This window comes from Mauremys mutica, chromosome 13, assembly GCF_020497125.1.
Source record: "Mauremys mutica isolate MM-2020 ecotype Southern chromosome 13, ASM2049712v1, whole genome shotgun sequence".
NCBI classification, from domain to species: Eukaryota; Metazoa; Chordata; order Testudines; family Geoemydidae; genus Mauremys; species Mauremys mutica.
In genome coordinates this window covers 10,073,162-10,101,150 of record NC_059084.1, presented here as the reverse complement: position 1 = coordinate 10,101,150, position 27,989 = coordinate 10,073,162, and the positions used below count along the sequence as shown (strand labels likewise).

Sequence of the window (27,989 nt, the reverse complement as noted above, 5' to 3'; positions counted from 1 at the left end):
CGGAGTGATCAGCATTGATCTCACATACTGATATTAACTGGGTTAGACTGTAGAGGGCTTGAGGATTCATTTGTCTTCTCTGGAATTTTACTGTTTGAAACCTTTAAATAGGAACAAGTTATAGAAAAATTAATCATCAGGAGCCTGGCTTTTAAACAAGTTAGGCACAAAGCTTGATTGCACAAATGGTACACAAACCCACACTTAAATTGCAAATGCACAGTCATTTGATTTCATATACAAATTAGATTAATCAAATGCCTAATATTTAAAAATCAGGCTCTAGATATAAATTAAGATTTTTTAGGATTAGTGGGTCAATTATTATTTGTGCAGTACTTTGAACATGTAATGAGTTATATAAGTGATGATAGATGTTTTTCTAGGAGTTAATAACTATTTACTTTTGTCATTAGTTAAGTGACTATAATAATTTTCCACAACCTTTAGCTTTGAGAGTTTGTTCCAGATTGGTCTATTAATGCTGCAGTTAATGGGTTACACAACTTATTTATTTAGAGCCTTCAGTCAATTGTTCCTTGCCAGATTGTGGTTTTTCAAAGTGCAAGGTAATATCTAGAATTAATTATCCTGCCTTCTCTAATCACGTCTGCCTTATAAATACCAATAAGTAAGTAAAGCGAAATGTGAGGGCCTCATATTGCTTCTTATCTAGCAAGAGTTTAAATAATAATGCAGTGGATCCTCTGTGCCCATTAAATCCAGAGCCTTGGTCTCTGAAATCCACGTTGATTTATTGTCTGTAATGTATACACAATTTACACATGCCCTAGGGAGCACATAGACTAACCACAGGAAGCAGGTCAATAATTTGATGCTTGAGTCTACATAAATATTTCAATGTGATGATCTTAATCAAAGAGTATCTGATCTTGCTTTTTGGAGTGCACCGTTATTACCTTAACAGATGTAACTCAAACATGTAACCATAGAAACATATATAAGCAATACAGGTCCCCATGCAGAAAGGGCTGCATGGTGATTACATTTAAAGAAGATATGCTGCATAGCTAGGTTGGTCTGCAAAAGGTGGATTAGATAACCCTTCCCCTCACTCCATTCTGCTGCTGTATAACCAGCAACAGGACTAGCTTGCAGTAGTGCAATGCCCTGGGCCAGGCCTGTTCCTCCATTTCTCTCTTCCCTCCCACCAAGTCAGATCCCTTTGTTCATCAAGGCTCCACGTCTGCCTTGCCCCCATTTATTTATTGTGAATGTGTCTGGTTTCATCCTGCTTCCCACTGTGACCAGGCCGCCTGCTTTCAGCCTACACTGAACCTTCTTGTTGCTGTGGCACAACCTGGAAGCAGCCCTGGGGGACAATCACCCAAAGCAAACACTCAATCTCAGATCCCAACACTCCCCTCCCTGTACAAGTTCATTTGCCCACAGGACCAGCTCTGCTAACTCAGAGGCCTGCAGACCAATGTCAGGCGAAGCCAGCCCTTCAAGAAGAGAACCTTTATGGGTTAGTTAAGAACTTTGGCCAAACTCTCAGTCTGAGTCGGAAACGGGAAGTTCAGGCAGAGAAAAACTGCCTTAACGAGGGCAGCTAGGTAATCTCCTGATGTAGGGGAATTCCTACGGGCCGTAAAGCCAGCCTGGCTAGCTCTGTCACACAATCTTCCCTTCAACCAAAGCCTGCAGTCAGGGCCAGATTTAGGGGTAGGTGACCGCCGGGGATGCTCTTTTTATTGTTAGCAACCAAAGGGAAAATAGAATGTTTGAAGTAAAATGTTTTGGGTAATTCCATATGTGGATTCATTTTTCACTAACCTCCTAGAATGTTTTGGACCTTTGTAGAATCTTGTGGAACCTTCCAGACTTTGAGAAGTTCATTTTCTTTGAACCTCCTGGAATTTGTCAGCCAGGACCTCCTGGGTATACGAGGGGTGAGACATCGCCAGTCAGTCAGTGAGATATAAGAACAAATTGAAGTGAAGTGAGAGACGAGAGCGATATTGTGGACCTTGTTTTATTGTGCAATTGTGAAAGTGTACTTGTGTTTTAAGACTTGAAGAGTGTAAGTAGCAACTAATAAAGGACATATATAATGAGATGCCAGAGATATCTATAGAAACCCTATCTACGCAACAATATAAAAATACCTCTACTTCTTTTGCCATGCTTAACACGTAATGTTTGATCACTTTCTAAGACTGCGGAACATAGACTTTTGCTCTCCCTAATACAGCCTCCCACCCCGCCTAGAAAATAAAAGATGCCTTCTGGAGCTCAGTATAGGAAGCAAAAAGCTCAACTGCAATTTAGTTTGCAGCAAGAGGGGCAAATCTGAACTGCAGGACTGGGTTAACATTCTAAGACAGTCACCTACAGTCACACTATTTAGTACTGGTCTACCCAATGTTGGTGCACAGTTCAATTTCTTGATGTTAGTACATTTCAGTTACTCTTAAAATTCAAAAGTCTCAGAGGAAAAGCTTTAAGGAAATGAATGTTTTATTTGCTTATATATGGCATGAATAAATACAGATTTACAGATCCTAGCGTGAAAATGTAGTCTTATATGACGGGATAAATCATGTATGTAAATTGTGCATTAAAGTCATGAAATGGGCTACAAATGCAATAAAAAAATAAGGTATTCAAAAGTTTAACAAATAGGGGGTAGGGGGCACCAAAGATGCTCCTTGCCTGGGTCGCCATTTGGTCTAGGGCCAGCCCTGCCTGTAGCATAGGGGCTGTGCTGGGGTTGGCCCACAGTAGCAGTTGCCATGGCCAGAATACTTTATGCTTGAGCAAGCCTCAGCTACCAGAACAGTCCGTAGGAACCCTTGTGCTTTTTTGAGTTATGCTGGGGGAACTGGCTGTCAACTGGCCCCAAGATCGGAGGACCAGAAAAGTGGCAAAGAGGCATCTTCCCATCCCAACCCTCAGGATCCTGCTGGGTACAGTTTGGCTGGATTTGAAGATCTGGCCCGTTAGGAATGTGCATGGGGAGGGACCTAGAACAGGGTTTAGAGTTTCGCTTCAAGTAGTTCTACTGCACATTATAGGGCAGCTGGATCACAGCATCCACTCAAGGGGCTGCTGTATTATTCTACATCTTGTAACTACAGCTTTTTTGTTTTAAAACCCAGTGAACTGAGTGGTTGTGAAGCTGCTGGGGGGTCAGTCCCTGAGTCAGACAGCCCCAGTTTGTCCACCGCACAGTGCAAGGGACTCATCACCCCAGCATTGTGCATCAGCCAGCTCCAAGGAGGAGCAGGTAGTTCAGATACTTGATGGGATCTTCAGAAAGGCTTAGGCGACTTTCAGTGGCACTTGAGCCACTTAGGAGCACTTGGAAATTCCACCCATCAGCAAACATGCTGGCTTTGGCCAAAAATGATCAAACCTGGGTGCCAAGAGTGAGGCATCACTTGTGGGATTTCCAGAGAAACCCATGGGAGTTAGGCACTCAGTATCCACTGAAAATCAAATGGAATAGCACCCTTGAATGCTTTGGAAAATCCCACCTCTAAATTAAGTGGTCTGATTTTCAAAGGTGTCAGAGCAAACATGCACGCGTACGCTTGGCAAGTCACATGCTGAGGAGGTTAGTGTTCCATAGGATGGGGTGTTACCATTGCACACACTCGTAAACAGTGAATGCAGAGTCTCATAGGCTTTGTGACAAGGACTATCCGTTTGCCCAACATGTAAAGCACGGCATTTTAGAGCTCCTGCATGTTGTCTCATCAGACAGTTATTTACATGAGTGTGAAAGTGCAATACAGCTCTGCTTTTGAGAGCTTCCTGACGTAACATGGAGCTGTAGAACTGAGAACCACCCCCACCCCGACCCTAGGATGCACTAGGATTTGTAGCATATTCATAGTTGGGGGGTTATATTTTTCTGTCATTTTCTGGATATTTTCCAGTTATTTTCTTAGGGTCTGATCCAGCACCCACTGAGGTTAATAGGGGTCTTTTCTTCATGGCCTAAACCTGCGGGAGATTCAGTGTGGGCTGACACCTGCCCCAGAGCAGAACCCCATTGAAGACAGTGGGTCTCCATGTGGCACAGCACTCTGCACACATGAAGTCCATTACAGGAGCAGGCTTGAAAGAGTCTAATCTCAGGACCTGAGTCTGTGTGTGTGTTCAGTATCTAACATAATAGAACCTTGACTGGGGCCTCTGGGAGCTATGATCATAATTTCTTTCCTATCCTCTGCTCCATATTCAGTAGCTACTAGCTCTAGGATTATACCCTGTAGCTAGGAGAGTTAAGAGAAATTTTACTAGCAAAATCCCTGGCATGGCTAGCAATAGCTCTCCCCACTGAATGCCACTGTTTCTCTGTATTGCTGACTCTGCCTATTGATGTACAATCCAGGCTTGATAACAGCTGTTTTAGCTTAATTGGATTTCTCTGAAGTTTATATTTTTCAGATTGTCCTTTTTGACTTGTATGAAGTTTGCATTTATAATGGTGGAAGACAAACACATTCACTTGACTTCAATTTGATTGTGGTATAACAGCTATGCAGATTTGGGGTACCAGCTTCCCAGGATTACAGAGGTTTTAAGGAGAGAATGAAATACATAGAATAGATTCTCAGACATGGAAACTCAGAACAGATTTGCTAGGAATGGTCTTTCTGTCACAATTGCTCATTTGATTTTGTTGTGGCTATTCAACCATGCCGGAACGCTGGGAACTTAATTTCCAGCACTGACTAATACTAGAGTCTCTGCTATGCAGAGGATGCTCCAGGCAAGAGACAAGGTGGCCTGATTCTTCATTCATACCAATTCTCCATTCACTTAGAACAGACTTCACTGGAATTCCTTCTGATTTACAGTGGTGCAAAGGAATGGAGAGTAAGGACCAAAGTCACTTCTCTAGATGACTAAAACCTCTGGACTCACGTGAAAGATATAGCTGTAGGGAATCTAGCATCTTGTTGCACTGCACTTGCAAGTAGTGAACGAAAGCAAGAGTATCACCAACTGGGATTCCCTTATCATTAACGCATGCTACACGGGTCCTGGAGAATGAACTATTTTACTGTGAATAACTGAGAATAGTCCAAAGCTGAATGGGCTGAGCTCTTGCAGGATACACAAACATTTAAATCTCAACTGAAAATAGTGACACTGCTACATCTCTGACAGCAGACAAAAATCAACCATTGCTTGAACCCTCAAACTAGCTGTTAATGTAACAGATGCTGAAGTGTAAGAAATGCTTATTTTCTTAAGGCAAACACAGGGTATGTGAGCTGCAGCTGTCAGGACTCATAACAAAAACGTACATTCTTCATTGGTGCCATGGTGCACGTCTCCTATCATGTTCCAACCAGAAGCATCAGCTGTGATGAAGTGAAAGAATACATGCCAGCAAGCCTTAGAAATCCTGAATACTGTCCTTGGATGGGCTTGTTTTTTTTTTTTTAAGTTATTCATTGAAATCTAGCCCAATTTTACCTTCCTGATCCCAGGAAGGTGTATACTTAAATATCAATATTTGATTAACTTACTGTTAAAAAAAAATCCATACAAATATTGCTGCAGTATTCATACAGCAATGGATGCTGCATATACTCCAGTAGCTGTACTGTAATAACCCAGTGGTGTCCATGCCAAGTCCCCTTTGCATTCCACTCACTCTCTCCCAGCACTGTTCCCTGTAGGCTGACTTCTGCTATACAGGACAGCAGACAATATTAGCAGGGAGTGGTGGAGAGACTTAGAGGCTGGTGGTGGCAGCCCAGCTGCTCCCCATGACCAGGTAGGTGGGCAACAGAACCCTACTGGAGAGTCTGGCACTGCTCCAAAGAGCGTCACCACACAGGTTAGAAATCAGGTAGTAAGTTACAACTGTAGGGTCCAGTAGTGCAGAATATGAAAGTAGAAAAATGAAGGCAAAGCACCAGGCTTGCTATTAGCCAGACGGGAAGAACCTGTGGCCATGCAGTATCCTAGCCTGCTCCCATTTCCGTACATTGAGTCACACGGTAGATCAGATCTAGGCCGCAGCAAATATTACGATTACAAAAACAAAACACATTGCTGGACTCATGACCGAGGGAGGTGTGCAGCTGTCATGGTAGGTCAGTATACGGGTCTTAAATATGTCCCTTGAACAACATATCAAGTCAGTACTTGGCCTGTTGGCAAACACAGCAGAAACGGGTTATATATGGTGTGCCTGGCTGAGGACAATGACATTTCTTGGTCTCTCTGAGGTGCTCTCTGTACTAGGCAAAAGGCAGACACTCCTCAGAGTCAGAGGTCCAAATGCTACACCCCTTTTACCACACTGTTGACACAGGTGTAGCAGAGGGCAGAATTTGAGCCCTGATCTAGAAAGGTGGTTGGAAAGGCCCAGGGAATTACAACTCCTGAGCTCTGTTCCTTCTCAACCATTAACTGTGTGTCCTTGGCAACCCACTAACCTCCATTCTCCAGGTTTTTGCATCTGTAAATGAGGACAAAACCCTTGCCTGGGTGTTGATAAGCTGGATACATGGATAAAGGAGAGCTTGAAGACCCTCAGATGAAGAACTGAAACACCTAGTTTTATGATGTGAAAAATCATGGACATAGGGAGGAAAAAGAACATCTAAGGCCGGGGTTGGTTCACAGGGCCCGTGTGTAGCCCGAGCGTATAGCATGGACTGGGAAGCTATCTTCAGCCCCACTTTGCAGCAGCAGCCATTGTGGCTATCCCTGCTGTGAGTACAGGCAGAGAGAAAGGTCTGAGAAGGAATGGGTCTTGGAGGCACATTGGTTTCACTAGCAGGGGAACAAACTGCAGTTTCCTAACAACCGCGATGCTCATAACCAAGCTAGTGAGGCAGGTGCTGGAAAGTTTGATGGCGTGTATTTCTCTGAAAGGTCTAGATAATACTTAGTCCTGCCATGAGCGCAGGGGACTGGAATAGATGACCTCTCGGGGCCCCTTCCAGTCCTATGATTCTATAAGTACAGAGCTTAGAGGAGCTCTCTGCAACTGGCAGCTGGCAAGGAGTCTAGAGGCACTTTAACACCATTAGAACGTAAGGCTCCTGTACTTTGGCAGGGCTGGGTCAAACAACGTAAGGTTCCCTGTAGAGTTATGGGCCCAGATTCAATGTGACCTGCCTCCACCTGCCCCAAACTCCTCTACCATGCAACCTTCAGCAGGCTGTGCCCTTAAGGGGCTGAGAGGGGAGGAGAATGGAAACAATGACGAGTCCATAGAATCATAGAATCTCAGGGTTGGAAGGGACCTCAGGAGGTCATCTAGTCCAACCCCCTGCTCAAAGCAGGGAATTGGTGCACGTGTTTGTGGAGAGAATCAACGGAGTAGCAGAAGGAGATTTCCTGTTAAACAGTGGGGAGTCTCTGATGTGACCGCCCATGTCTGTGAGATTTCCACAGGGGCTCAAATCACTGTCCCGATAGAGCGGTCAGCAAGCATGAAGCAGCTCACACCCAGGACCATGTAGCACCAGGAGTAACGAACTCACTAACCTCAGCTGAGCACCCCCATGAGGGGGAGCTCTCTGCAGCTACGGCTTTGACACCATTCTCTGAGCCATCCTTGCATTTGGGCCACTGCATTTTCCTTCCTCCACTCCCTCATCTCCCTTCTGTCTTCTCCTCTGATGGTTTTCCCCTTGCCAATGACACTTGCTCCTTTTCTGCTTCTCTATTTTCCTCCATTTCTCCATCACGCTCTGACACCTTCTGAGAAACCAAGTCTATAAAGGGGAAGGTGGTAGGCCAGTACCTTCAACAATGGCAATGGGCTGTTGTTGCCTGGCTCCAGTCACATGACAACAGTCAGGGTTCCAAAAGATTATACTTGTCAGATGTCCGGGGCCAGCATGGGCTCCAGTGGCTATGACGGTGATACCCTAGTCAGTGTTGGCACCCCTAGAGCCTTGTTTCCATCTCACATTAAAGATTTCCCTGACCAAGACTCATGTGGCAGTGAGAAAGTGCCAAAGAGCTGTGATTAGCTCTGACCCACAACCAAATACAACATGAACCTGGCTTGGTGTCTAGGGTGTGTTTGGGTGCGGAGTGCCCAGGGGCTATGAGTAGAGCTGAGAAAAATCTCTCACATACACACCCCTGCGTAGTTTTCAGTGTCTTGGTGCACCACGTATATTCTTGCTGTTTTATCGCTCTTACTAGTAGTGGTTTGGTCTCAATTCTTATTAATGTAATTTTTAGACTGATGATGTCTCTTTAAATTGTCAGAAACAGCCTCAGGACCTACTTTTATGACAGAAAGAGGCAAATCTAAGCACATTTGGGCTGACAGGAATGCACGCAGTCTGGGGATTTTGTTGTTATCGATTATAATATTCTCATTATACAAGAAAGATTACGGAAGTGTGGGGTAGGTTTATTTTGTCTGACAAAGAAAGAAAGACTTAAAGGATTAGCCCTGATAACTTAGAATCATAGAATATCTGGGTTGGAAGGGACCTCACTGTTTACCCGCTTTTCCAGATCATTTATGTTGAACAGAACTAGGCCCAGTACAGATCCTTAGGGGATGCTACTATTTTCCTCTCTCCACTATGAAAACTGACCATTTACTCCTACCCTTTGTTTCCTATATTTTAGCCAGTTACTGATCCCTAAGAGGACCTTCCCTCTTATCCCATGACTGCTTATGTTGTTTAAGAGCCTTTGGTGAGGGACCTTGTCAAAGGCTTTCTGAAAGTCCAAATACACTATATGCACTGGATCACCCTTGTCCACATGTTTGTTAGCACCATCAAAGAAGTCTAATAGATTAGTGAAGCATGATTTCCCTTTACAAAAGGTACATTGACTTTTTCCCAACAAATCGTGTTCATCTATGTGTCTGATAATTCTGTTCTTTATTATAGTTTCAACCAGTTTGCCTGGTACTGAAGTTAGTCTTACTGGCCTGTAATTGCTAAGATCACCTCTGGAGCCTTTAAAAAAAATCAGCATCACATTAGCTATCTGCCAGTCAGATGGTACTGAGACTGATTTAAGTGATAGATTACATATCGCGGTTAGTAGTTCTGCTATTTCATAAATTGTCAAATCCCGGGTCAAGAGTACAGAATGACTATTGATAGTAACAGAAACTGAGTCAATAGGTGGAGGGTGTGGTATTGCTCTTAAAATCCAGATGAAAAGTGATGAGGTTGTATCCTGGGATGCAGATTCCTCAAACAGATTGTCCTCTTCCTGGTTCTCATACTGCTAGAAAATCCTGCAGGGGAGTTCTGAACCCCAGACAACCGGTCAGGGAGGATACTATTACTTTATATCTACATAATGCAATGTTTATGTGGGTTACCACTCCCATTCCTTAGGCACAGCAATGAGAGAGAGAGCCTGCCAATCTCATAATGGAGAGGAGAACCTGTGCAAAATGTAGATATGAGTTTGTCCTCTACGTGTTTCTTACTGCATCTGTATTGAAAATATTTGATATATTCATCTGAAAGTGGTAGAAGAAAACAGCAACTCTTTGCCTGTGTTATTACATTGTGGCTCTCAATATAATCACCCACGAGGTATGCAATAAGTGATACCACGTTAGCCTACATCTTATTACTGTAGTTATATCTGTAACAAATGCTTTAGAAAGACAACCAAGCATCATTTTTAGCCAGTTAATATTTAGCACAGGGATGGGCAAACTTTTTGGCCCAAGGGCCACATCTGAGTGAGGAAATCGCATGCAGGGTCATGAATGTAGGGCTGGGGCAGGGGGTTGGGGTGCAGGAGGGAGTGCGGGGTGTGGGAGGGGGTGCGGTGTGCAGGAAGGAGCTCAGGGCAAGGGGTTGGGGCAGAGGAGGGTTGCAGGATGTACGAAGGGGCTCAGGGAAGGGGGTTGGGGTGCAGGAGGGGGTGCACAGTGTGGAAGGGGGCTCAGGGCAGTGGTGCAGGGAGGGGGGGCAGAGGGCTCAGCATGCGGCCCTTGCCTGTGGGTACCTCCCCCGAAGCTCCCATTGGCTGCGGTTCCCCAGTCCCAGCCAATGGGAGCTTCAGGGGAGGTACCCACCGGCAAGGGCAGCACACGGAGCCCTCTGCCCCCCCCCCACTCCCAGGGGCCACAGGGACATGGTGCCGGCCGCTTCCCGGAGTGGCGTACGGCCCACAGCGTCACGAGGGTGGCAATCCCGCAGGCCAGATCCAAAGCCCTGAAGGGCCAAATCCAGCCCGCGGGCCGTAGTTTGCCCACCCCAATTTAGCACCATGTACGATATATCTAGGAAGCCATGAGAATTAATTTCCAGCCAAGAATCTCAAAAGTACATTTTTGGTACTATATGCACAGCTGATGGCTCCTATTGCATTACAAATCCTTCTATTATGCCTTTAGAAAATTCAGATGACACTGCCTAACATTGCCTACTGTATATACTGCATAGGAAGGTCAATACTGAATAATACATTTATACTTGACATGGGAACAAAAGGGTTATTTGTTCATTTATTAAATCATGGGCAAATCTCCTAAATTCAGAGAACCAGCTTATGTAGCAGGAGAACATAGAAAGTTTATAGCTATATTGATTACATGGTTCTGCAGTTTCCTACTGCAGCTGGGCTTTTTTCAGTTAGAGGAATGACTCACTGCAGGAAAGACAAGGGTTGTCAACGGCCAGAGAGATCTAGATGCCTTGTAGTGTGCAAAGTATCAATCCATTATATTCTGCTCTCATTTTATTAAAGTCCTTCATTTGCCCATGCACAATCAATTAAACCTCTGTAGAAATTCTTACTGTGTCCCTATTCCCTTTGCTGACAATAAAGGTATCTATCCTTGATTAAAACCACTGTAACAATTCAGTCCTTTTAAGGATCCAAAACAGATCGTCCTCTACAAGCATCACCTAAGGCTTTGATGCTATCATTAAAATGTTCTCCAGTGGACCTCCTACAGTGCTCACTTCTTAGTCCTCTGTGATCCTATTCCAAATTAATAATTGCTACCAGCCAATCCAGATCAATCCCCCAAATTGTCTCACTTCTCAATATGCACTCATAACTGAACATACTGAGTCAGCCTGAGCTGGAGTGAAGTGAGTATTAAAAACTGGTATTGACCCATGATTATCTGAATCACACGAAATTTTTTTTCTTAGGCCTGGTCTACACTGGGCGTGGGGGGTGGGAGGGGAGGGGAAATATATCTAAGTTATGCAACTTCAGCTATGTGAATAATGTAGCTGAGGTCAACGTACTTAGAGTCGACTGCTGCCACTCCCCCATCAACTCCGCCTGCGGTGGAGTACAGGAGTCGACGAGAGAGCACTCGGGTCGATTTATCACGTCTAGACTAGATGCGAAAAATCGACCCCCACTGGGTCGATCGCTGCCCCCCCGATCCGGCGGGTAGTGTAAACATACCCCCAAGAAAGTGGAAGGTTAACATTTCAGAGCATTATATGGTGATACAGCAAGGCAAGTCCCATCAATACCAATGACCATCTTGGTTTAGAAATGCATCCCAGGACACTGCTGAAGATTAATCCCTATAGTCTCAGGCCACGTCTATACTTACCCGCCGGGTCGACGCGGCGAGTTCGACTTCTCGGAGTTCGAACTATCGCGTCTGATCTAGACGCGATAGTTTGAACTCCGGAAGCGCCGCGGTCGACTCCGGTACTCCACCGCGGCAGGAGGAGTTGCCGGAGTCGACCTTGGAGCCGCGGAGTTCGCTTCCGCGGCGTCTGGACGGGTAAGTCATTCGAACTAGGGTAGTTCGAATTCAGCTACGTTATTCACGTAGCTGAATTCGCGTACCCTAGTTCGAACCAGGGGCTGTGTGTAGACCAGGGCTCACTCCATCTACTGGGTCAACTTCTTCTCTTAGTTACACTGCTGCAATCCCATGGAACCAATATTGTGAAATACCCATGGGAAGCAAGTTTTGAATGTGTAAACATGAATCTTGCACTGGAAACCTAATTTAAAGGAGCTGTACTCAGCCCTAGAGGGAAACAAATACACCACTTGACGCATGTATTAAATCAGAGCTGCATTCAAGCTGTGTTGGCTGGCTACTGAAGTCACTTACGCAATCTACAGATCAAGCATTTGTAGCAGAAATAATCTGAAAAATGTTTTGCAACATAAATTCAAGAAAACTAAGCCGTTCATGGCATGGAACAACTTGCAAACAGAAAATAAGGCAAAATTCTGTCAAATAAATTACTCATTAGGAATTATTTGCGCAGTTGTAATGAAGAACAGTGTGTCCAACTAAAACTATGAATGCTTTAAAAATCCATGTACTATATATAAATGTTAACAAATCAATTTTAAATAGTCACATTCATAATTACTAATTGGCATTAAAACTGCCAATATTCATTTCCCTCCGGACTAAGCAAACAAAGACCACATTCGTGGAGCACCCCAGCTGAATCGTATAGCCATCAGTGAAGACTGCATTAAAACATTGCAAGGCAGCAGTAGTCACAGGAACAAATTCTATTTAGCTCAAAAAGAGATGCAAAAAATAGCTAATCAAAAAATGAGAACCCAGAAAGAAAACACTCTCTTTATACCTTTCATAATCACAGTTTGACAGTTGTGTGTGGCAGCAGCTCTCAGGTACTATCTATTAGATCATTTTTAGCTCTACCTATTATCTGAGCTGGTCAGGGAAAAGAAAAAACCTAATGGATATATTTTAAGATAAAAGCAAAAACATGAAAACACAGCATTTGGAATATGTGCTAACAACTGCATCAGTAACATTATGGGCTAATAACATTCACAACCAACCAACCAACCAACCAACACAGAGCCCGTATTCACAGCCTGATCCATTATGGCAGGAAGTGCCAGACTTAATGTATGCAGCTGTTGTTTAGTCTCAGTGGTAGGGTTAGAAGATTGGCAGTGGTGCAGCCAAGCCCCCAGTGATTCATTCTTCTGTCCAAATTATACTAGTTTCCACCAATCACAACATTTCAGTGGCACATTTTTATGTTTGAAACAGTAAAGTGTCCTATTGTGACAGCATTGCCAGTATTCAAACATTAAATGTCTGCCATCTGTGGACTCCAATGGGCCAGATCCTCAGCTGATGGAAATCAGTGAAGCTGTACTGAAGTTAGTGAGGTTATGTTGATTTACATAGGTTGGGATCTGGCTGGAACATGAGGAACATTTATTTTTTCAAATCTATTTTAACTGCTTACATTTGGGGAGAGGGAAGGGGGGAGAGAAGTCAGCGTGTTGTAAAATTAATTGTTTCATGTTATATTTAAACTGAGCTGAAAGGCCTATCTACCTCCCCATATTTAGAAATGAAATCTTGGTTTTGTTACTAAAAGACGACGACTTGGAAAATCATGCACCATAAACACAAATGGAGTGGTATGCAGGAAGGCTGCTAGCCTGTTACCTTTACAGAGGGCCATTAATTGTGTTCTGAAAATAACCGGGACTGCATCCATACCTGGGTTTGCTGGTACAACCATTATCTCCTGCTGTATTGTGGGATACTAGGGTGGTCTCCTGCAGTTAGTGCTTGTTAGTACAAGCTCCTGGGGAGCAGGGAGTGCCCATGTCAAAAACAAAACACTAGTTGCAATTGATTGAGCCAGATGCTCAGCTGCTGTAAATCAGAGTTGACATCAACAACATGATGCCAATACACACCAATCAAGGATCTGGCCCATTAGTCCCAAAGTCAAGATTTATTTATGGTGGGACTACTTCAGTTGTTTAGGTGTTATAGAAACAGTACCTGATGCACCAAAACCACAAGTTGTGCCAGAGAAAAATCCAGTTTTCCTTCTTCAGCTATAGGCTGTTTTGCTGATGAACATATTGAAGCATTTATTTTTACTTTGAATTTAAAGTGAATATGGATTGTTCAAAAGCATTATGTAAAGCTTCTATTGCACACCTTCATCAGTGGCATTTTGCTTCTCCCTAAACTTTAAGGCCTAAAGAGATATGTTAAGGAATGAAAAATCAAAGGCTACTTGAAAAATTGTAATTATCTCTCGAAGACTGATGAAAATATGACTTTGATTTAGAATAAATTACTAATACGAGCACATCATTGTTATTAACTAATTAGTTCTTAATGGAGAGTTACAGAAAATATCATATGCATTTAGAATGCGTCACTTCTAACAATTACATGAAACCCTGACAAAATATTTTTTTTATAAAAAAATAAGATACCCCATCAAACACAAACCTTAATAATTTACTTTGACATTTTAATTTTCTACTTGTTAAAGGGAGCAAGTGACAACCCGGGCTAGAACCAGGTGCAGTGAAGAGTCTTCCAAAAGCCCAACTAATCCACTCATTAGAACTACATCCTTGGGCGTCTCCAAATTGGGGTTACTAGTTGTACCAGATTATGGAGTGGTTTTGTACGGTGGACAAATGTTCACTCAGGTCTACAGTAGAGCTCACACTCACTGTCACATTTGATTGATCAGATTTCAAACCTCCAAGAAGTGAAAGCCTAGCAACATCGGTCACTTAACTCATTCTGCTACCTAGCCCCCTTGGAAGCCAAACGACACTGCAGCACATATTTCTGTGGTCTTTCTAGAGCACCAGTGTCCATAAGGAGACCCTGAACCAGTGTCAGACATTACTATTGGTGTTTTAACGAAGGCTGCATACTCCCCACAGTTAGGTGTGTAGGAGTTAGAGAGAGAGACACACACACAGACAGACAGACAGACAGACTAACTAGTGCGGAAGGTTCAACCAGAGCCCTACACCTCGTGTTCATAATTGGGTTGCTCTGCTGACTCCATGCTTGTGATTGCCTGGGTCCTGGACAGAGGGGCCATTGTGTGTGGGGGGCATGCAGCAGCAGGCATGGGGGGGCATGCAGGGTCATGTGCCCCCCCCACCCCAGATTTGCTGCTTGGCTTATACTGATCAAGATCACACGGACCGAGAATGCTCAGTAACACTGCTGAAGCCAGCTGCCCTCACTCTGCCCCCTCACTATTGGCAGACATGGATCATCTCTGGTTCTGTTCCACACCTTTTAGAATAGAATCATAGGAATGGAAGGGAGCTTGCGAGGTCATCTAGTCCAGTCCCCTGCACTCATGGCAGGACTAAGTTTTATCTAGACCATTCCTGACAGGTGTTTGTCTAACCTGCTCTTAAAAACCTCCAGTGATGGAGATTCCACAACCTCCCTAGGCAATTTATTCCAGTGCTTAACCACCCTGACCGTTAGGAAGTTTTTCCTCATGTCCAACCTAAACCTCCCTGGCTGCAATTTAAGCCCATTACTTCTTGTCCTATCCTCAGAGATTAAGAAGAACAATTTTTCTCCCTCCGCCTTGTAACAACTTTTTACATACTTGAAAACTGTTATGTACCCTCTCAGCCTTCTCTTTTCCAGACAAAACAAACCCAGTTTTTTCAATCTTCCCTCATAGGTCATGTTTTCTAGACCTTTAATAATTTTTGTTGCTCTTCTATGGACTCTCTCCAATTTGTCCACATCTTTCCTGATACGTGGTGCCCAAAACTGGACACAATACTCCAGTTGAGGCCTAATCAGTGCAGAGTAGAGTGGAAATATTACTTCTTGTATCTTTCTTACAACACTCCTGCTAATACATCCCAGAATGATGTTCGCTTTTTTTGCAACAACATTACACTGTTGACTCATATTTAGCTTGTGGTCCACTATGACCCCCAGATCCTTTTATCCTATCCTCCAAAGTACCTGTAACCTCTCCCAGATTTATATCACCTGCAAACTTTATAAGTGTGTACTCTATGCCACTATCTAAATCATTGATGAAGATATTGAACAGAACCGGACCCAGAACTGATCCCTGCAGAACCCTGCTTGTTATGTCCTTCCAGCATGACTGTGAACCACTTATAACTACTCTCTGGGAATGGTTTTCCAACCAGTTTTGCACCCACCTTATAGTAGCTCCATCTAGGTTGCGTTTCCTTTGGCCGCTAGTCCTCCATCTTTTCTAATGGTGGGAAGCCTATTTCGTATGGACTGGACAGTGTTAATTAAGCCACAATGATAGGATCAGGCCCAGAATCAGATTTCTGTTTTTAAAACATTTTAGAATAGAAAGATTCAGGCAACAATATAATCTTCAACCTGTTTTCATCTCACAGCCCCTAAGAGCTGCACACATGCAGTGTTTTGCATATAGCATCAAAGAATTCAAAGGGCCTGATTATCAGCTCATGCAAATTGGCGTCTCACATCACTGGAGCGGCACCTGTTTACACCAGCTGAGGATCTGGCCCCAAACTTCCAAGGAAAGGTTATGTAACCTGTTTATATAGTTGAGAATAAGAATTTTTGAAGAGAACGGAGACAGTTTGAGCATCCCCCACGCCTAAAAGTGAACCAAAATAGAATGGTCTTGAAATAGCAATGTAATCGCAAGCTTAGGCTCTCACAGTGAAAGACTCCCAAGCTGAAACTCCTCCGTGTGAAGTGCTACGTCAGTTTGATCATTTAGGAAATAAGTCTATCTTTTACTTTTCTAACTGCGGGATGGAAAGCTCTATTTTTGCAACATTTTTAGAAAACCTGAGGTCATGTGAGTTTCATATGTGAAGCTGCACATTAAGAGCCACCTTCACCTAAATGAGAAGGCATTCAGGGCACAAGCTAACCTCACTGCAGTGATCGCACTTCTCCTGGAGTCCTCTACCCACCCAACCCTATTATTTTAGAGAAGCTGTGCATTGGGCTGATGGTATAAGGGTTTATGCTGTGGCTTCCAAAGCTTTCTTAGCCAGTGGCTGCTACAGGTCATTTCTGTCAATATTCCCCCTTTGCCTCAAGATACCACTCCTGTACAAATACAGCACTATTTGGCATGGCATTTGATAGGTCATATTGCACCTCATTTGTCACTTTTCACATACGGAAAATGCATAAAGATGTGGGTCCTTCGTACATTGCTCTTCACTCTAATTGAGGTGCATTGATTTGGGCCAAAAATCTATGAACACCCACTTACTAGTCCCTCCCCGAGAATGGGTAGCTAGGGAATAGGCAAAGGGAAGTGGAAAGAAGCCAAGGTTCTGCCCCCCACAACACACTGTCCAGTGCATCTGTGCCATCACAGACATGTTGTAATTTGCTGCCATTGTAGGCCAGCCACAAATTACTATCCCCAATCCCACAAAGCAAGGGGGAGCAAAGAGAGAGCTGTGCTTTGGCGGGATGTTTAAGGCCTCTTCCGGGGTGGTGCAGCATCAAGCCTAGAGGCACAATCTAGCCTAAAGTTTGTATACATTCATATTCCAAGGAATAATTCAAATAGTCATTTAGGGTCCAATTCTGCCACCCTTTCTCCTGCCAAGTATTACCTTTACTAGGCACACACTCCTGTTGTGTAGTGAGGCGCTGCTATTGTCATTACAGCTGAATGTAGCTCAAAGAATGTACATCTTGTATTGCATTGCATTGAAGTATTGTATTCCCTTTGAAAGGGGAGTTTGATGTGCGTACACAATTTAGGCTATAATCTAATATCTGTAAAGTCTCCCACAATACAATTGTTTTGTTCCACCAATAGTTACCCACTTCCAAATTATGAAAAGCATTGCCTTGTTAATCAAGTTAGAGTCTTTTAAAGACCGTATGATTCTGAGCTGGCCTTGGTGCTGAATATAGGTCCGTTCATTTATTAAAGGGTAGCATAAAACACTGTCAGGCCCTCTCAGTATGAACTGAAGGAGACACCTATGTTAGTTGTCATATTATGTTGATACATTTCAATCTTATTACCAAATACGTCCAATTCCACACTGCAAAATCTCGCTGGGATTTTTGTGTGAGGGCTCCAAGAAGCATCACTATGCAACAAATTATAAAAAGCATGATAGTGGGGAAAACTGGACAATTTCTGTCAACCTGGCTTGGATGTATCTGTACACTTATTTTAGAATCAGTCTATCACACATAATTGCAATAATTCTCACAGCTTTTAATTCTCATCGCAATTGCAATATGTTTCACAGACTACATCCCATGAAACAAAATAATAATTTCCTATGCTCAATTGTACAGTGATCTACATTGTGGCCCAGATTTCACAACTGCATGCATATGAATTCAAGCACCAACTGATTTCTAACTGGTTGTTTTCTTGCTATATCACTACAGTTCCATGTGAAAAATCAGTAAATGCACATGTGCATTTTGCACACAAATGAGGGCCAATTTTTACATATGTACATACAAAAAAATCCTCCTCCTGCTGAAGTCAAAGGCAGTTGTATAAAGCCCTGTGCTGGACAGGTAACAAAGGAAGCCTCCAGGGTGCTATAAATTGTACCAGCTGTAGTAGAGGCTATTAGAAATAAGGAGCTTCTTGCACGATTTTGAAGGATAGAGGAGAAATACAGCATTATAACAGTTAAACCCTAACCTTTCAGGTACAATGATACAAATCCACCCCAAGAAGCTGGTTACAGCATATTGTTGGTCACCAGGCACTGAAAATCATTACTGTTCTGTATGTGTTCAGATTATTCCTGGCATTCAGACAAAATGGATCTGGTTTTGCTATTTCTTGGTTTACACAAGTTATTCTACCAGCCTTAAATGAATATTTGATAATACATGGACTTTCAACCTTTTCAAACTTAGGTCAAGTGGGATTTCTTTGTGTGCTTGAATGTTTCTGCTTGAAGGTCAAAAGCATACATCTGGGACATCTGTCAAAATATAGATGAATAATTGATGGATGAGGATATATATTTTATTTGTATGGGTTACATAAAGAGATGCAAAGGTTCCTAGTAAGGGAATTGAGATTCTGATTTTGAATGAGAATGCAATGATTGGAGTAACAGATAAAGAGATGGAATTATGTCTTATACAGTAGTTTGGTTATTTTCCAACCCTCATAACTTCTCTTTATTCTCTCAAAATAACTAAAGGCTTGCTGCTGCTTTTGTTGAAGTCGATGATAGTAATATAAAGCCTTTGCCTTATTACAGAACATAAGAATTACTTGCATATAGTTAATTTAGGGCTAGTTTTGTTCCACCCTTTCTCATATTAAGTAGTGCCTTATTCAGTAATCCCACTAAATCAGTGGAACTATATGCAGAGCAAGATACAACTCAACGTAAGCAAGGCTGGCAGAATCTGACCCTTCTATTAATTACAGCCCCCTCCTCCAAAAACACCTGTGTTAGAAAAACATTAAGGTTGCAAAGTCAAGTTCTCAAAAGTGAAGAAATGACACAATTAAGGCTGCCTGTTCAACCTTAATTTGCCCCTTTGTATGTATGCATTATGACAGTCTGATTATATGATCACATATTTCCTCTCACCCCCCAAACCCAGATCCCTTCTAAATTCTGGGGCAATCTGTGAACTGTAGCATTCACAGCATGTAGCTATTGCTAATACCTTACTTCTTGCCCATTGTATTCATTTTGGATTATAGAAGTGACTGATAGAAAATCAAATCTGTGACATTGTTTGCAGACAAGATTACTGGGCCTTATTGTCTCTCACTTACACCAGATAAGAGTTAGGTGCGACTCCACTTAACAGTGCACCATAATGGAAATATGGCATGAAAGAGTGGTTGCATTATGAAGAACAAGCCAGTGAATGGAATGGATAATACGCTATTATTTAAATAGGTACTTTAGAAATGTCAAAGACAGACAGAGGAAGAATGTTGTGCCTTAGAATCTGAGCATACTGTGGAGTTTTGAGGGCTTGGAGTGACATTTAAGCACCATCCTCTGTCCCCTTGCCTCCAAAGGTAATATGAAAAGGTTCTCACATCCGCTATTGGGTTTAATTAGTTTAATGGGAGTTTTGCATGAGTGCAGAATGCAGGGTTTGGAATTATGAAGCTTGCTAACACTATAAACAATTTTTGACTGCCATGTTGGACGATACACATGAAAGCTAATGTGGGGGTTTTGGCCCACTTTGCTATGAACAGCATCTGCATGGGCTTCACTGAGCCTTTGGTTCCAGCCCTATGGAAGGGATGTTGCATAGTTGTGGCAGCTTAATGAAGGAGCGTGCCCACCTGCTTCTCTACTCTTGCTCTTGGAGTAATATATTACCGGCCCCTGACTATGGGCTGTTTACAACACCTTCCAGCCTGGCTCAGCTATGCTGGTGAGCGTGGTTGGAGCATAGCTTGCATGGGATGCACCAGGCAAACAACCCTTCCTTTTCTCCTGGCTGTCTGGAGTGGCTCACAACTGTGAGTGCCTATCTCAGGGCAGACTGTCAGAAAACAGGACAGATACCCAAAGCTGGTGGTATGTTCTATAATTAGATTTCACCAACCCCTGGATCACTATACTGGTCTTACTATGGAATCACAGACAGCCCCTTAGACTGGAGAGTCTATTTTGCTACCCAAACAACTTTGTAATAAAGGGTCACTTAAACAAAGCAAAGACCAATCACACCACATCAGGTTGCTCTCAGTCCCAAGAGGTCACTCATTCACCCCAGATCAATTGGTATTTTAGATATTATACCAAGACTACGCTGATAGCCAATTCTAGAGAAAACTAAAGATTTATTAGCTAAGAAAAAGAAATGAGAGTTATTGAGATGTTAAAGTATATGTACAGATGAATCAGAATTTGTAATTCCAAATGGTGGCAGTGATGTAATAAACTGCCAGCTTCCCAAAAGTCTTTTCAGGGTACCCAGATTGTCTCTGGGGATCTCTGCTTTGCATCTGGTACAGTTCCCTGTAAGAGTCTAAACAGTCCAGAGATGAAGGAAGTTTCCCTGAATCCATATTTATAGCTTCTTCTGACAGAAACCAAGCTGACAGTGTCTCTGCCCATGTGGGCATTTCATTCCACTGCCGGTGAGGAATGCACTTTGAGTCTTTGACCTTTGGTCATCACACACAATAGCCACTTGCTTTGAAATTAGCACTTTCTATTAAAGCCCTTAAGTCCTTCATTAGCATTTCACAAGGTTTCTTTGATGGGTTACTTAGTTATGGGGGTAAACACAATGTGAGTGTTTGCTGCTACATTATAACAGGATACAGATAAGGGAAAATGATGCAAGTTACGGCCCATTAGTTTTATGAAGGCTAAACACCAAAGACACTCTTCCACCATCACGTCAATCTATACTAATACACAAGTGATTTGGCCTGAATACACTCTGGCATGACCTGGTCTGCCAGTGTCACATGCCCCACACCTCCACTGGAGATAAGAGGAGGCTGCATAGTGGTCTACTTTTTCCTCATGTTCCTGCACAGCCACATCTGGCCAGATGTTGGCATGGCCTAAGTCAGAGTCCATCAAGAACTTTCACACTGTATAACAACACACAAATCATGATTCAGATTTTCCAATGATCATTTGCCCATGAACTTGAACGTAAGACAGGCAATAGCAAGGGACAGGCTAGAATGCAGAAGGTTATATTTGGCGTGACTTTTTTTGTGAGTAAATACTGTGTGCAGTGCCCACTATAGAAACTCGTGCAATTTTCTTACACTATTTGCATGTCTCAAAACCCCAATCTTTTGACATTTTTCATTTTCTCCTTCTTATGGTGATTGTTAAGCCTGGAGAAGAGTCTTCGTGATTAAGTTGCCTAATGACTACGTTAGTGATCCACTGCAATTGCCTACAAGTATAGCAAATTTGTAAGACATACCAGAAGATAAAAGAGCCAAGAAGAAACAAGCATTATTGAAAAAGTGAGGCGATAGGGGGTTTTATTAAAAAAAACAACCACCCACAAATTCTAGCTAGATAAGAAGGGATCAAGGGGCGGGGCCATGTGATTTGTGTACAGTCCTTTAAGATGTTTTCAGGAATACACTGGTGAAATATCAGAGCTACATCTGATCCCCTTTTCTGCTAACTACTATATAATTTTTTTCTAATTTGGAATGAACAAGTGTTCATTACTGAAGTAGCTAACATAACAGTTCAAGCACTAAAAGTGCACCCAAATGAAAAAGCTTCTGGAAAACAGAAATGTCTCTTCAAGTCGGTGACAATCGGAGAACAAAGCTTTTTTTTATTCTGCAGTCTAAGAGTAATCTCATAGATAACTACCAATTTTATGGGCTAAAGGAGTAATTGTTCCAGTCTTCATTAATATGCCTCTTTATGCAGGCATTCATTGAACCAATAGAAGAAAAAAGTCATAATTAAATCAAAAAACCATTTAAAAGTAAAGTAGTTAAGAAATGCTGAATAAGTTATAGGTATTTCTTTGTCATTTTTGAGGGATTTCTCAAATGCCAAATTTTCCTGAGCCTTAATATTTTTTTTAAAAGTACTGCTTTCTATTTTAGGCATTCTAAAGGTGTATTTTATTGTAAAAAGATGGTACTCAAACATTGTACACACACATCTGATGGCACATGCACCGTTTTGCTTCTAAACAATCTGTACTGGCAGATGCCAAATCAGGCAGTTGGGAAACTCCTCAAAAAAAAACCACCCCAAAAACCCAACACACCCCTGCAAATCAGGCCTCTGAGCATCTAAACTGGGTGCATACTCACAACAAGTTTGTGCAAAAGAGTGTAAGATCTGAGACTGAGGCTGATTCCGTATCTCTAGAATGTGGCATGTGACTGCAAATGAACTAGAGTAGTTAACTTTCACAACTTGACCTTCCTTTCTATTTAAGAGCCTTTTTTCGATTGCCTGATAAGTGTTCTTTGGTGTAGTTGTGAGGAACACGGTTTGACTTCAATGGAGGTTCAGACATTTGCACCAGCAACAGCTCTGACTGTTTACACCTTAGATACAATCCAAAGAAACATCCCGTCTGCCAAAAGATTTGCCTCAGGTGTCCACCCCAGAAATCCTTTAGCAGATTAGGTGGCCATCCCCAAGTGAAAAGTTTACATGAAGGATATTTGTTTCCTGGCACTTTAGTAAACTCACTCAAAATATATTTGCACAGAACATCTAAGCAAAAACTTTACTCCCCAGTACTGAAAAGTTCCTTTGTAAGAAAGAAAAGCCATAACATATCAGGGGATTTCAGCTTATTAAGATCTTTTAGGGAATGAACTTGCTTTAGCGATGATTTATCCCATTTAATGTAAATTGCCAGAGGTACTGTAAAGATGGAAACGCATACAGTGGACAGTTCTAAATCTCCTGCAAAAGCCAAAACTAAAAAGCTTGGTTTCTGTTAATGGTGGAAATTTTGATTTTATTTAAATTTGCTATCATGGAAAACCTGACACTAAACTAGTCCAAATCATTTTGGGGTTTTCCTCATCACCAGCAGCAGGTGCTCAAAAAATATGGATTTAGGCCCCAGATCAGCAAAGCACATGGAGGAGTCCTATTGATTTTAATGAGACTACTGACATGATTAAAAATAAGCATATGCTTAAGCACTTTGCTGTGTCGGGGTCTTCGTTCCCCAAACACAGATAGGGGTGCTTAAACTTCAGGCAACTACATTTGAAAACTGGGCCTTCACATTCCATGTGATTTCTCAAGACAGATCAGTATGAGAGAGAAAGCTATATGCATATTACACACAGAAGGAGGGACAAATAGAGATATATAACCACATTTTAATAAGACTATTTAAAAATATTTTGGAAGATGGCCAATATCTTAAATATATTTTACCAGAACACATGCTTTTCACTTGCACATCCTGGGAGTAGCAGCACTCTCTCTTCTACCTGTCTTTCCACTATCCCCTGCCTTAGTGAATCACCCACTATTATAGAATCATGGAATATCAGGGTTGGAAGGGACCTCAAGAGGTCATCTAGTCCAACCCCCTGCTCAAAGCAGGACCAATCCCCAGACCCCTAAATGGCCCCCTCAAAGATTGAACTCACAACCCTGGGTTTAGCAGGCCAATGCTCAAACCACTGAACTAACCCTCCCCCCATTATGACCTGAGGCTCAACCACCAGGCCAGTTGCAGCCTCCCTCCATTCAGGAATTGTCCATTTGTCAGCCAGCTCTACAAGGAGAGGAACCTTGTAAAATGGCTCTCCAGCCTTCTTTCCCTGAGATCCATAACAAAGCAGGAAGCCCTAAACTCAGCAGTATGTGCTTGGGAGAGTAGAACAGAGAGTATTTCCTGAGTAGCAAGTTAGATCAATGGCCTGAAAGAAGTGGCAATTGATAACCTGAACAACAAGATTATCTCTTCACATGAACAAGCTGTGAAATAAGGGAGAAGGCTCGTATTCAAAAGCACACAGCTTCTTTGAAATTGCCTGGGGAAAAAAAAATCTGTCATTGCATTTATTCCTCAAAGAACTTTATTTCTTCTGTGGAAGAATATTAAAGTTGTATTAACAAAAACAAAAAACCTATGACCATACTAAAAATGAAACTCCCATGTTTCAGTGTAAGCTACACCTATTTGGGAGCGGGGGGTGGGTGGGGAGGGGATTAGGTGTGTAAAGATGCAAAGATCATACCTGAAAAATACAAGCGTCCTCTACTGGGCATCACCTTTGTGTAACAGTCACTTCTTAACGCATGGTCCAAAGCCGATTGAAGTCCATGGAAACTCCAGCTGACATCAAAGGGTTTTGTACCACGCTGCTCTTTAGTGGCACTCCCAGGGAGTAAGAGGCAGGCTGTTTATTAATGGATTTGTTCAAGTAGTTGGGGTTTATGGTTCTGAAATGGATAGAATCTGCGATGGCCATTGATCTGAGGTGTCTGCAGCTATTTGGCTGCGGCTTGTTATACGTGCATGTTCCTTGCACACCCCCAAAAAGTAGTTAACCAATATTTGCATCATCCATGTGTTAGGCCTGAATAAAGATGTAGCACAAAACCAGTTGTGCCAATCTGACTGAAGTCAAGCATCTAGAGGTTTCTGGGTAATCTCAGAGTGGAAAATACTGAGAAACAGCATTGTCTCACAAAGCCCTGGGAAAACAGTGAGATCAGTGAAGGGGCTGGGACCAGCTGTGTTATACTGAGAAACAAACTGTCTGAGGATCTGATAAGACATACAAGCATCTCACAGTTCTGACTTACTCCTTGGTTTAGTGTTCGGTGTGTTTTAACTCCCTCGCATTCCTAACCTTTGGCGCTTGTTGAGATATTAACAATTCAATATTGTAGAGACTAGGCATGCGTATATATTAAAAGGTGTCTAATTTCTAGTTGTTAGACAAAGGGGGTGGATTGTTCTAGTGAATGATCTATGACGTAATAAAACTGTCTATATAAGCTAATACTAAGCTGTAAAGAGCTGGCTGGTTCTCTTCGGATACGAGCTGTTCTTTTACTGACACGTGCACTTGTCAATAAAGAACTTTTGATCGGACCTTGCTGGTGTTGCCTGTCTCTCTGCGGTCAGACAACGAACTTCGCTGTTGGGGTTCGAGTCCCCGACACATGTGATCCTTGCAGTTTTACCAGAATGGGTGATTTGTCAGTATCAAAGTGGTCAATCGGCCTGTACATCAGAGGTGGGCAAACTATGGCCCGTGGGCCACATCCGGCCTGCGGAACCGCCCTGCCCAGCCCCCAAGCTCCTGGGCCAGGAGGCTAGCCCCCGGCCCCTCCCCTGCTGTCCCCCCCGCCGCCTCAACTCGCTCACTCCGCTGCCAGCGCAATGCTCTGGATGGCAGGGCTGCGAGTTCCTGGGGCAACGCAGCTGCAGAGCTAGGCCTGACCTGGTGCTCTGTGCTGTGTGGCCCGGCTCCAGCCAGGCGGTGCGGCTGTAGTGCCACCGGCGCTCCAGTAAGGGAGCATGGAGCAGGGGGGTTGAATAGAGGGCAGGGGGGTTCGGGGTGGTGGTCAGGGAGCAGGGGTTCGGATAGGGGTTGGGGCAGTCAGGGGGAACAGAGGGTTGAATGGGGGCAGGGGTCCCGGGGGCAGTCAGGAAGGAGGGGGGTTGGATGGGGGGCTGTCAGGGGTAGGGGTTCCGGGAGCAGTCAGGGGACAGGAAGAAGGGGTAGTTGAATGGGAGCAGCAGTCCTGGGGGGACTGTCAGGAATGAGAGGAGGGGTTGGATGGGGCAGTGGGGGTCCAGGGACGGTCAGGGGACAGGGAGAGAGGGTGTGCGGATGGGACGGGGGTTTTGGGGGTGGCCGCCAGGGAACGGGGAGGGTTGGATGGGGCAGGAGTCTCAGGGCGGGGCAGATAGGAGGTGGGGGCTGGGCCACGACCCCCTCCCCCAACCGGCCCTCCATACAATTTACAAAACCTGATGCAGCCAAAAAGGCCAAAAAGTTTGCCTGCCCCTGCTGTACACAGTCACTGACCAATGGGACAGTTTTCATTGTCACTAAGTTACTATGGACAACAAAAGGAGGAAGCTTTAGAAAAGGCACCAAGAACTGGGAAGAACCTTAGAAAAATTTACATGTTCAGCTAGACAAGGGCCTACGAACACCTATCTCACAGTGAGCATAATGACAGGGGTTTATTTTAGGCCTGGGATAAAATTTTCAAGAGCACCTAAGTAACTTAGACACTTAGCAAATTTTATCCTTAGACTTTGGAAATGCATTTAGATTAATAGGCCCAGTGTGCTAATCTGCTTGAGCTGTCTTGCAATTTCTTGTTGCTGTAAATTGCAGATCTTTTCCAGAACTGTTTGAAGTACTACATTTTGATTATTACATATAATTGGTGAAATATGTTCACAGTCTATTGAACTTGATGCTAAAAAATATTTAGGATTCTTCCTTTGTAAAAAAAAAAAAAAAAAATCAAAGAAACGTACAGATTGTGGTATAGAAAACAGACACTTTCCTCTCTCACTTTGACAGATGCCAGTAGTGGAGGATACTGCGTAGAGCTGGTCAGAAAGTGTGCCTGCTCCCCCCAACCCCCACCGAAGACAAATTTCTACAAAAACTAAAAAACTAAAAAAAAAAATTGTTTTCAAAGTTTTCCATGGAAATTTTATCTTTTAGTTGAAAAGAATCTAGCTCAAAGATTATTTAGACTGTAAAGGAAATCAGTCCAAACGTGGCAAGGAGGAGTTATGAAAATGTCTTGCTTGTGCTTTTTCAGCATATATTGATAGTGTTTGTTGATCTGGGGGTTAACAAAATTTACCCAAGATATTTTTAACCCATTTTCCCCACCATAATTTATGCTCTTCCAAGTGTCCCACCTTGTATATAGGGGGTTTTAAAGTGAAAAAAAAAAGTCATCTTGAATACATGGAGCAAGTATCCAATATTTCCTCTCCACTAACACACTCAAGAGAAAGGTGCTCATTAATAGAACAAGGTCTTTTGTGGACAGTCTGTAGGGAGCTGGAGCAGCTGGCAGAATTAGATGTCAGCAGAGAAACATGAATATTGATTAATCCCATAAAGTGCACAAGAATTCCTGTATCTCTCTCTCTGGCTGATTCTGTATCAACACCTTGCAAGCACATACACCATCGAACCAGAAGGTTGTGGTTTTACCCATTCGTACTTATTTTCTGTGTTGGAGCAGTAGAAAGAACAGAGCAGGTCAGCGGTTGTGGTTGTGGTTTCAGGTCTGCATTTGCCCTAGTGCAGGAAAGAAGCAGTGATTTTAAATTTAGACGGTAATAATACATTCCCAGTGACAAAACAATGTACAAAACTGTTCTGGTATATTGCTTGCTTGAAGTACAGAGCTGTGCAGCTGTTCAGAGGGCGTCTTCCTTTTTTTCTGCTTCTTTGCTCTAATGCTGGAGCATCTGCTTTTCCAAAACATTTTAATGCCGAGTCCCCCTAACGAAGGCATTTAAAATTGGAAGAGGAAAGCAAAGCTTTGTTTGCCTACATTGCAGGGAGCTTGTGAAGATCGCATGGGGAGTATGATCAAATTTAAGTATTCTAGGGGAAAAAAAGCAAGCACGACGCCTTGAGCAGGCTTTCACTACTGTAATTTAGGTTGGAATCCTTTCAAACAGTGGCTGCAGCAGTTTGCTGACAGTGCTATAAAACAAAATTGCCTAGGGAGAAGGGAATCACGGGTTTAATGTGGGAGCTGAGTAACAGCTACTATGGGGTTGACAGAGGCACCGTAGTGAGCTATAATATATGTAGGGAGTA

General features: G+C 43.0%; 1 protein-coding gene across 9 annotated transcripts in view; it reads left to right on the top strand.

Moving 5' to 3' along the window:
- Positions 1 to 27,989, top strand: part of PHACTR3 (phosphatase and actin regulator 3) — a 165,121-nt gene that overhangs the window by 12,136 nt on the left and 124,996 nt on the right. The window lies entirely within an intron of this gene.